Here is an 11,815-nt window from a genome sequence, read left to right on the forward strand (position 1 = left end):
GGCGATGCGGATATTCAAGATCTCCTACCATTGTAACCGACTTTGTGTAACCCTAACCCTCTCCGGTGTCTATATAAACCGGAGGGTTTTAGTCCGTAGGACAACTTCATCATACAACAATCATACCATAGGCTAGCTTCTAGGGTTTAGCCTCCTTGATCTCGTGGTAGATCTACTCTTGTACTACCCATATCATCAATATTAATCAAGCAGGACGTAAGGTTTTACCTCCATCAAGAGGGCCCGAACCTGGGTAAAACATTGTGTCCCTTGTCTCCTGTTACCATCCGTCCTAGACGCACAGTTCGGGACCCCCTACCCGAGATCCGCCGGTTTTGACACCGATATTAGTGCTTTCATTGAGAGTTCCTCTGTGTCGTCACTTTCAGGCCCGATGGCTTCTTCGATCATCAACCACGATGCAGTCCAGGGTGAGACTTTTCTCCCCAGACAGATCTTCATCTTCGGCGGCTTCGCACTGCGGGCCAACTCACTTGGTCACCTTGAGCAGATCGAAAGTTACGCCCCTGGCCATCAGGTCAGGTTTGGAAGCCTAAACTACACGGCTGACATCCGCGGGGACTTGATCTTCGACGGATTCGAGCCACAGCCAAGCGTGCCGCACTGTCTCGATGGGCATGATATAGCTCTGCCGCCGAACAGCGCCTTGGAGGCGGCACACGCATCGGTTCCGACCATTGATTCGGAGCCCACTGCGCCAATCGAGGATCAGCGGTTGGACGCTGCCCCAGGGGCTGCGTTCTCAGAGGCGATCGAGCCGAACTCCAGCCCCGCACTCCGCATGGCCCGTGACTCCAAGGAGCCGGATTCCTCTCCGAACTCCGAGCCCCCCGCGCCCCCGCCGATCGAATCCGATTGGGCGCCGATAATGGAGTTCACCGCCGCGGACGTCTTTCAGCACTCGCCCTTCGGCGACATCCTGAATTCTCTAAAGTCTCTCTCTTTATCAGGAGAGCCCTGGCCGGACTACGGTCAGCAAGGTTGGGATACGGACGATGAAGAAATTCAAAACCCACCCACCACCCACTTCGTAGCCACTGTCGATGACTTAACCGACATGCTCGACTTCGACTCCGAAGACATCGACGGTATGGACAACGATGGAGGAGAAAACCAAGAACCAACGCCTATAGGGCATTGGACAGCCACCTCATCTCACGATGTGTACATGGAGGATACCCCTAAAAGAAGCAGCAACGAGGAAAACGGGGAGGGGGATCGATCTCTCGAAAAACAATCAAAGCGTCGGCGTAAACGTCGACCTAAGCCCCGCCTCGATAAAGACCCAGCCATAGAGCAGGATGAGCCGGTAGACGACGAGCATGCCTCAGAGCAACCGTCCCAACAAGACAACCCGGATAGAGAAACCGAACATTCCTCCCCTGGCAAAAATGGCATTCCGGACGACCCTACGCCGGACAAGCCCACGAAGCAGAAGAACCTCCACAAACGACTCGTTGCAACCGCATGCAGCCTGAAAAAGCAGAAGCGGAAGCTAAAGACTGCGGAAGATGCACTCAGGATCAGATGGAGTAAAGTAATCAATACCGCAGACAAATACGGCGGTAGTCGCCGCACTAAAAGCTATCCAAGGAGAAAACTACTGCCTGAATTCGACGAGGAGGCCTTAGAGCCCTCGCATTCAAAAAGTAAGAAAGCCACACGGTCGGATAGACAACCCTAGGGCCAGCTTAAAGCGGCAAGCAGCGCCGCACTTAAGCCGGCATGCGACCCACTTAAGGATTCGCATCACGGCCCAGCTAGGTCCATTTACGGGCCAAGAAAGCAAGCTCTCGTAAGCAATGCAATAAAGCCATTATCAGAATCCGGCACACCCAAATACAGGGGTGCCGCACACACCCTATGTTTCACCAATGAGGTCCTAGATTATGAATTTGCAGCGGGATTCAAACTCGTAAACATAGAGGCATATGATGGAACAACAGACCCTAGAGTCTGGATTGAGGATTATATCCTCCACATACATATGGCTCTAGGAGATGACCTCCACGCCATAAAATACTTACCCCTCAAGCTTAAAGGGCCAGCCTGGCATTGGCTTAAAAGCCTTCCTGAAAACACAATCGGAAGTTGGGAAGAGCTCGAGGACGCTTTCTGAGCAAATTTTCAAGGGACCTATGTCTGCCCTCCGGATGCAGATGATCTTAGTCACATAACTCAACAGCCCGGAGAGTCAGCTCGGCAGTTCTGGAATAGATTTCTTACTAAAAAGAATCAGATAGTCGACTGTCCGGACGCTGAAGCCTTAGCAGTTTTCAGGCATAATGTCCGAGACGAATGGCTCGCCATACACCTTGGCCAAGAAAAGCCAAGAACAATGGCCGCACTAACAAGCATCATGACCCGCTTTTGCGCAGGAGAGGATAGCTGGTTGGCAAGATGCAGCACCAGCGACCGAAGTACATCCGAAACTAGGGATGGAAACAGAAAACCGTGACGCAATAAGGACCGTCGCCGGACTAAGGAAAAAAGTCCGAAGAGCACGGCAGTCAATGCCGGATTCAAAAGCTCACGACCGAATCAGAAAATGCCGCCCCTCCAAGATAACAGGGACGACCTATCCAACCTAAACAAAATCTTGGATAGGATATGTCAAATACACAGTACTCCCGGAAAGCCTGCTAACCATACCCACAGAGATTGTTGGGTTTTCAAACAATCTGGCAGACTCAACGCCGAACACAAGGGGCTCGACACACCAAGCGAATATGAGGACAAACCCCAAAAGCAGAGTACTGGGAAACAAGAGAATTTCCCACAAGAAGTAAAAACAGTAAACTTACTCCACATAACAAAACGTGCGGCGCCCATAAAGATACGCTCCCCACGGTCTATCCCAAAGGTATCCCGCCACTGGTTGTCAAAACCAATCATCTTCGATCATCTGGATTATTCTAGAAGTATCAGGAACCCAGGCTGGACTGCCCTGGTACTCGATCCAATAATTGGTAGACTCCAGTTTTCAAATGTCCTTATGGACGGTGGCAGCGGACTCAGCCTGATATATCAGGACTCAATCCGCCACATGGGGATCGACCCAAAAAGAATTCGCCACAGCAAAACCTCCTTTCAAGGAGTAACGCCAGGTCCGGAAACCCATTGCATGGGTTTTCTCCGCCTTGAGGTTATTTTCGGCTCTGTCGATAACTTCCGTCACAAAAAGCTGACTTTCCACATCGTCCCATTCTCAAGTCGCTATCAAGCACTGCTGGGACGCGAAGCTTTCGCCCACTTTAACGCAATACCGCATTATACATCTCTTACGCTTAAGATGCCCGGTCCATGCTGCATCATCTCCTTAACGGTGAAGTAGTAAGGGCGCCTCCCCCAAGCGGAGGATTGTGCGGCCGCTTTAACAGCCCCACAATATAATGGCTTCACCAGCCAGAACATCGAAACAGGTCATTAAGACAACGGACACGGATAGACGAGTCCGGCACAAAAGTATCGTTGATAAAGGCTTAGTGGCCATATACCCCTGCACTAGGGGCTTCACATGTATAAAATAAGAGACAATAAAGCTCAATTTTCCATATTTTACTTTACACTTTGTTTATTTCATATAACTTTTGTTCGGCACGCCCCTTTTTCAACTTAGTTGCTCTCTTTTTTACAGATGAACGTCATGTTGTGCCCGTCCAGGATACGGCACAACGGAGACACATGCGCAGACGTGCAGTAGGGACCCGTTCCAAGGATTCTTTTCAGATTAAGACCCTGAGTAAACCTTTTTTACTGTCTCTTGTTGATACACATCCCCTGGTTCTATGACCAAGTAGGAGGCAGGCGTCTTGGCATGTGGCCACGTCAGAATTCTTGCGCGTACCTGGACACTAGGGGCTTCTACCTTAGAGCGTTACTTAGCCCGCTCTCATAAAGACCGAATACCTTAGGGAGTGTTCGGCGTCGCGAGTTTGGCCTTATATGCATCAGCTCCGAGTCATGATTTTGGTAAAATGTTGGGTTGCCCGGCTCCTGTGTTCGGCCGCCTTACGTTCCGCTCTATCGGCTATGGCGGCACTAGGAGAACTACTTCGATTGTGCCCTGGTTCGGCCAGGCGAACACCTCAGTAGAGAAAGCCGAAAACTGACTGTCATGATATGGCGTGAGACTGGTCAACCACTCGATGACTCTCCGGAATCTATAGGATTCCCCCGCATTAACGAAGGGCCGTTTCCCGGCCAGGCACATACGCGCCCCGAATTCGGGCGAGCGCAGTCGCCACCAGGGGCTACCTAAATAGTCCCATTGTCAAGCTCCTATGGCTAAGTGAAAGTGTTAAAGCATTATAGTCCGGTTGCCTAGCTTGCTGCTCTATCACCTCCTTTGTAGGACCAAGACGTTGGATTAAGTGTGAAAATGCGCCTTCTGCGAGCACCCCCGCACTATGTGCGTGGGGGCTGAAGCCAACGACTGCCATCTTTCAGATTTTGTATGTATATCTTAAAACGGCCGCACAGGAGGTGTTCCACATACTTGCAGGCACAAGTATAAAAGGCTACTACAATTCATCAAAATATTGCTTCATAATTACATATGCTATTAGAACATACCATCCTTCGAGCACTGGATCTCTATTACACGAGCGCCTTCAAGGACTTCCTGAAAATAGTGCTCGGAGGGTACTCGGCTTTGGTACGAATCTCGGGATGCAACAACGGTGGTCTCCATCTCTGCCCAATATGTCTTGACATGGGCGAGAGCCATCCGTGCGCCCTCTATGCATGCTGACCTCTTCATCGCATCGATACGTGGCACTGCGCCAAGGAATTGCTGCACCAAGCCAAAATAACTCTTCGGCTCCGATCTCCCCGGCCACAGATAACCCATGATGTACTTCATGGCGAGTCCGGACAATCTATTCAGTTCGGCCCATTGAGCCAGACGATCGTCCACTGCCAGTGGACGCTCTGGATTGTGGAACTGCGACCAGAAAAGCCTTTCCACCTCGCGATCTTCTTGATCTCGAAAGTGTTCGGTCGCATCAGCAGCACTCGCTGCCAAATCCAGATAGGTTTCTTTCGCACTCCACATCCCGTCCAACGGAGCAAACTTCGGATCGCCAAACTTCCTCCGCAGCATAAAGGGCTTTCCAGCTGCAATCTGTCCGGCCTGATGCAGCTCCTCCTTCACAGCTCTCATCGCAGAGCGAGCGTCCTTGGCATCAACAACGGCCTTCTCTAAGTCCGTTTGTCTCGCCCGGTCTTCTTTCTCAAGAGACTTGCAACGGTCAGCAGCGCTTTTTAACTTCAGGGCCATCTCGGCCATCTCCTTCTTGCTTTGGCAGTGAGCAGCCTGTTCGGCTCTCAGCTCTTCAAGTGCCTTCTCAGTAGCCGCATCACTGGTCCTGGCTTGTTCCTTAGCTCGGGTAAGTTCTGCCCGGAGACTCTACACGGCGGCCGCACCATCTGCGTCAAGCACACACATTGTAAGATACTGGCATAAAAGATACTCTTACCAGATGCCGCCCGAGGAATTGCATACCTCAAGCATCATCAAGTCGCTCGTTGACGAGCGCGATGTCGGCATCTGCCACGTCAAGTTGCCGCTTTAGTTCGGCTCGATTCCGGACACTTCGCCACCTGTATACAAAGGCGAAAATTAGACCTGGGATTATGATCCTCTGCGTGCCGTCAATTTTGACAACGCATAGAGTCTCAGGGGCTACTACCTACACAGGGTGCATCTTGTTTATGCGCAACTGACAAAGAAGTACATTATCAAACGTACCTCAAAACCCATCAGCAAACTTCTGACGGCCTCATGCAATCCGCTTTCTGCGGACAAAATCCTTCCAATCACCGTACCCATCAATGCACGGTGCTCCTCTGAGATAGAAGCTCTCCCCAGCAGAATCATCAGCTCCTCCGACCGTGCACCAGACGGTGCCGGACTCGTCCTATGACCTCCATCGAAGGAAGGACGCGGAGAACCTTGGGGGGCCATATGGCTACCTTCCAACCCTACCGGATTCGGAGAAACCCTCCACGACAACACCTCAAGGTCGCCCGCCTTGCTAGGCGGTACGGCAGGGGGAGGCGTTCCACTCTCCATCATCTCCGGAAGAAGATCCCCCGAAGACGAGCTCTGATGAGAAGGGCTGAGGTCCGAGCTACAAGGTAAAATTTCGGTTAATCTTCTCAGATAAAATGTAAGGATTTATCTCATCCCTCTAAAGGAAAATCTTTCTCTACTTACGGCTCGCTGGAGGCCTGATCCCTTTGGGGGCGTAGTTCGGCCGAGGATCTCCCCGGCGCCGGACCCTCTGACAAGGACTTCTTCCCCCGCTTTGAGGCCATGGTCTCTGGGTCGTCAGAGGCGGCCCTCTTCTTCCTCCTAGGAGAGGAATTGTCGGTTCCTCCCTTCGGAGCAGCCTCCTTCGAGGAGGCCATAGTTTCCTTGTCCTCCCCCTCACTTTCCCACCAAAGGCACGATCTTCAACATCTTGACTAGCACGGGATCCGGCCTGGTCTCAGGAAGGGGAGCCGGACACCTGATCAGCTTCGCCTTCGCTACCCACTCCTGTTTAAAAGGACAACTCTTTTAGGGGCAAGTTTAGGACAATTTTACGGATAGCGAGTCTGGGCACAAGGTTACTTACTTGAGTATCCGGGCGATTGCAGCTTAAACCTGCGCCCTCGGTCAAATCCGGACACATTGCTTGTGATCCGAAGAACATTTTATACATCTCCATGGGCGTTGCGCCCATAAAATGCTAGAGAGCTCATGCTCCCTCCGGATTAAACTCCCACAAACGAAGGGAGCGACATTTGCCGGGCAATGTTCGGCGAATCAGCATGACCTACGTCAGTTTGACCAGGTTGAGGTCTCTTTCTAAGAGATCCCTAATGCGGCCCTGCAACAGGGGCACGTCTTTGGATAACCCCCAATCTAATCCTTTGTTGACCCATGATGCTAGCCGTGGTGGGGGACCCGAGCGAAAGGCAGGAGGCACCACCCACTTGGCGCTCCTGGGAGTGGTGATATAGAACCACTCTCATTGCCACAAGCCGAGCTCCTCTTGGAAGGAGCCCTCGGGCCATGGAGCATCGGCATTCTTACTTATGACAGCACCTCCGCACTCTGCGTGCCGTCCCTCGATCATCTTTGGCTCCACTCCAAAAGTCTTGAGCCATAATCCGAAGTGAGGAGTAACACAGAGGAACGCTTCGCACACAACGATGAATGAGGAAATGTGGAGGATGGACTCTGGAGCTAGGTCATGAAATTCCAGCCCATAATAGAACATCAGCCCCCTCACGAAGGGATCCATCGGGAAGCCTAAACCCCGAAGGAAGTGAGACATGAACACTACACTCTCACCAGGCTGGGGACTGGGAATAGCCTGCCTTTGAGCAGGCAACCTATGCAAAATTTTGGCGGTCAAAAACTTGGCCTCTCTCAACCTTAGCATGTCCTCCTCCATGACGGAGGAGGGCATCCATCAGCCTTGAAGGTCGAAACCGGACATTGTTGAAAGTCCGAAGCGCCTGGAATCTGGAGCCTAGGGTGTTGGAACTCGAGGCGACAGGCGAACTTGTTTTGAGATTGGAGAAAAGGAGTAAGGCCTTGGTCTCTTTATAAGAGGTTGAATACCAGGAGCCCTCCCCGTAACCGTTTGGGACTCGCCTTTAATCGAGAAAACATGCTAACGGGCACGATTGGATTGCCCACATCCGTATTGATAAGAATCCCGTAAATAAAGGGGACACGATCTCTGCTTTGACAAGATGTGCCAAGGAAACCGCCTCGCAAAACACGCTGAGGTGGAAAAGCAAAAACGATTCGAACAAAGGCTTGGCTGTACTGTGATGTCACGCTGCGGAATATGTCAGCAGATTAGATTTGTGTTAATAGTATTCTCTCTATGGCAATACGTGGAAGCTTATTTTGCAGAGCCGGACACTACTCTTGGTGTTTACAAACTTTTATGAAGAATTTGGAGGAGGAACCCGCCTTGCAATGCCGAAGACAATTTGCGCGCTGGACTCGTCGTCATTGAAGCCTGGTTCAGGGGCTACAGAGGGAGTCCTGGATTAGGGGTTGTTCGGGTAGCCGGACTATACCTTCAGCCGAACTCCAGGACTATGAAGATACAACATTGAAGACTCCATCCCGTGTCCGGATGGGACTTTCCTTGGCGTGGAAGGCAAGCTTGGCGATGCAGATATTCAAGATCTCCTACCATTGTAACCGACTTTGTGTAACCCTAACCCTCTTTGGTGTCTATATAAACCGGAGGGTTTTAGTCCATAGGACAACATACAGAACAACAATCATACCATAGGCTAGCTTCTAGGGTTTAGCCTCCTTGATCTCGTGGTAGATCTACTCTTGTACTACCCATATCATCAATATTAATCAAGCAGGACGTAGGGTTTTACCTCCATCAAGAGGGCCCGAACTTGGGTAAAACATTGTGTCCCTTGTCTCCTGTTACCATCCGGCCTAGACGCACAGTTCGGGACCCCCTACCCGAGATCTGCCGGTTTTGACACCGACAGCAGTAAATGCCGAATTTAGAAGCTCTTGGCCAGGTCAGCAAAAGCCGCCCTCTAAAGGCAGCAGAGACGAACTGTCCAGCTTAAACAAAATTATGGACCAAATATGTCAGATCCATAGCACCCCTGGTAAACCCGCTAATCATACCCACAGAGAATGTTGGGTCTTCAAGCAGTCCGGCAAGCTCAACACCATACACAAGGGGAAGGAAACACCAAGCGAAGACGAGGATGAACCTCTCAAGCAAGACACTGGGGAACAAAAGATATTTCCACCAGAAGTCAAAACAGTAAACGTGTTACACGTGATCAAGGGGAGAAACAAAGCGGCACTCCCAGAGAAATATGCCCAAGGGCCTATCACCGCGGAATCCTTCCACTGGTCATCTCAACCAATCACTTTCGACCATCGGGATTACTCAGCAAGTATCCAGCATGCAGGATGGGCTGCCTTGGTATTAGACCCAATAATTGACGGATACCTCTTCACACGAGTCCTGATGGACGGTGGCAGCAGTCTAAACCTGATATATCAGGACACAATCCGCAAAATGGGGATAGACCCAACGAAAATTCGCCACAGCAATACTACCTTTAAAGGAGTAATGCCAGGCCCAGGGGCTCATTGCACGGGCTCCCTGCTACTAGAGGTTATATTCGGCTTCCCCGATAACTTCCGTAGAGAAAATTTAACATTCCACATTACTCCGTTCCAAAGTGGCTATCAAACACTACTTGGACGCGAAGCTTTCGCTCGCTTTAATGCAATACCACATTACGCTTCCCTCACGCTTAAGATGCCCGGTCCACGTGGCATCATTATAGTGAATGGAAATATTGAGCGATCCTTGCGCGCCGAAGATAGTGCGACTGTCTTGGCAGTCGCACACTAAAAACGGCCTCACCAACTAAAGCATTTAATAGGTCGTCAAGACCATGGACATGGTTAGACGAGTCCGGCGCATCTATATGTAATTCATATAGGTTTGATGGCCACACCCCTATTACACATACAAGGGGCTCAACGCGCGCAGACAAGTGGCAATTTTTACTCATCTTGAATTGTACATGGTTTCTTTAAACCTACCTTTTTGCACCACAACTTTTCACCTAAGTTTCTCTATTTTACAGATGACCATCGTGCTACACCCGTCCAGGATACAGCACAACGGAGACACAGGCGCAGACGTGCAGCAGGGACCCATTCCAAGGATTACTTTTAGATTAAGACCCTGCGTAAACCTTTTTTACTGTCTCTTGTTGATACACATCCCTCGGATTCTCAGTACAATTGAGAAGGATGCTGACGTCTTGGCATGTGGCCACGTCCGAATAATGCACGTACCTGGACACAAGGGGCTTCTTACAAAGGGCACTATTTAGGCCCAGTTTATACCATAAAGACCGAATACCTTAGGGAGTGTTCGGCGTCGCGAGTTTGGCCTTATATGCATCAGCTCTGAATCATGTCTTTGGTCAAATGTTGGGTTTTCCCGGCTCCTGTGTTTTGGTGCCTTACGTTCCGCTCTATCGGCTAAGGCAGCACTAGGAGAACTACTGCGATTGTGCCCTGGTTCATCCGGATGAGCACCTTAGTAGAGAAAGCCGAAAACTGACTATCATGATATAGCACGAGACTGGTCAACCACTCGATGACCTATCGGAATGTTAGAATTCCTCCGCCTTAACGAAGGGCCGTTTCCCGGCCAGGCATATACGCACCCCGAATTCGAGAGAGTGCGAAGCCACCAGGGGCTATATAGTAGCCCCACTATCAAACTCCTATGGCTAAGTGAAAGTGTTAAAGCATTATAGTCTGGTTGCCTAGTTTGCTGCGCCATCACCTCCTTATTAGGACCAAGACGTTGGATTAAGTGTGAATACGCGTCTTCTGTGAACACCCCCACATTCTATGCATGGGGGTTGAAGCCGACGACTGCAATCTTTCCGGTTATACACATGTATACATAAACGGCCGCACAGGAGGCATCATATTACTTTCGGGCAAAAGTATAAATACAACATTAATAAATTTCATAAAAACATTGTGTTTACAATGGGAATAGATGTCACTCAAACATAATATTCTTTGAGCACTGGGCCTCTATCAAACGAGTGCCCTCGAGAACTTCTTCGAAATAGTGCTCGACAGCCACTCGGCCTATGGCCGAACCCTGCGCCGCAACAGTGGTAGCATCCATCTCCGCCTAGTATGCTTTGACACGGGCAAGGGCCATCCGCGAGCCCTCTATACACGCCGACCTCTTCATCGCATTGATGCGCGGCACCGCTCCAAGGAACTGCTGCACTAAGCTGAAATAGTTGTTCGGCTTCGGTTTTTCCGGCCACAAATGATCTACGACGGACCTCATGGCGGGTCCGGACAACCTGTTGAGTTCGGCCCATTCGACTAGCTGATCAGTCAATGGAAGCGAACGCTCTGGAATGTTAAACTGCGACCAGAACAGCTTGTCCACTTCACGCTCTGTTTGATCTTGGAAGTATTCGGCCGCATCGACACCGCTCGCTGCCAAGTCCATATTTGCATCTGCCGAACTCCACAGCCGATCCAGAGGGGCATACCACGGATCTTCGAACTTCCTCCGCAGCAAAAAGGGCTTCCCAGCCGCAATATCCCCGGCTTCACGTAGCTCTTCCTTCTTTTCCCTCATAGGAGAGCGGGTGTATTTGGTCGCCACCGCGGCCTTTTCAAGGTTCGTCGCCTTCGCTCGGTTTTCTTCTTCAAGGAGCTGGCAGCGGTCAGCAGTGTCTTTCAACTTTATGGCCATCTTGGCCATCTTATGTTTGCTCTCGCAATGTGCAGCCTTTTAGGCTCTTAACTCTTCGGCCGCCTTTAAAGCGGCCACATTACTAATTCTTGCTTGTTCCTTGGCTCGGGCAAGTTCCGCCCGAAGGGTCTCCACGGTGGAAGTTCCATCTGTAGTCACAACATATTAAAGATACAGGCGTTATGCTGCTCTTACTATGTGACATTCACCAGAAAACATTACTTACCCTGTGCCTCGTCGATGTCGGCATCTGCCGCATCCAGTTGCCGCTTTAGTTCGGCAAACTCATTAGTCTGGCTAGCCACCGGAGCTTCCACCACCTGCACATAAAGGTGGTTTGGTTATTACTTGGGACTACGATCCTCTGTTCGCCGTCGTTCTCGACGACAACCATAGTCTCAGGGGCTACTATCTACACAGGGCACACCTAAAAATGTGCGGTACTATCAAAAAGTATATCATTTCACGTACCTCAAAGCCCT

This window comes from Triticum dicoccoides, chromosome 5A (genome assembly GCF_002162155.2).
Source record: "Triticum dicoccoides isolate Atlit2015 ecotype Zavitan chromosome 5A, WEW_v2.0, whole genome shotgun sequence".
Lineage (NCBI taxonomy): Eukaryota > Viridiplantae > Streptophyta > Magnoliopsida > Poales > Poaceae > Triticum > Triticum dicoccoides.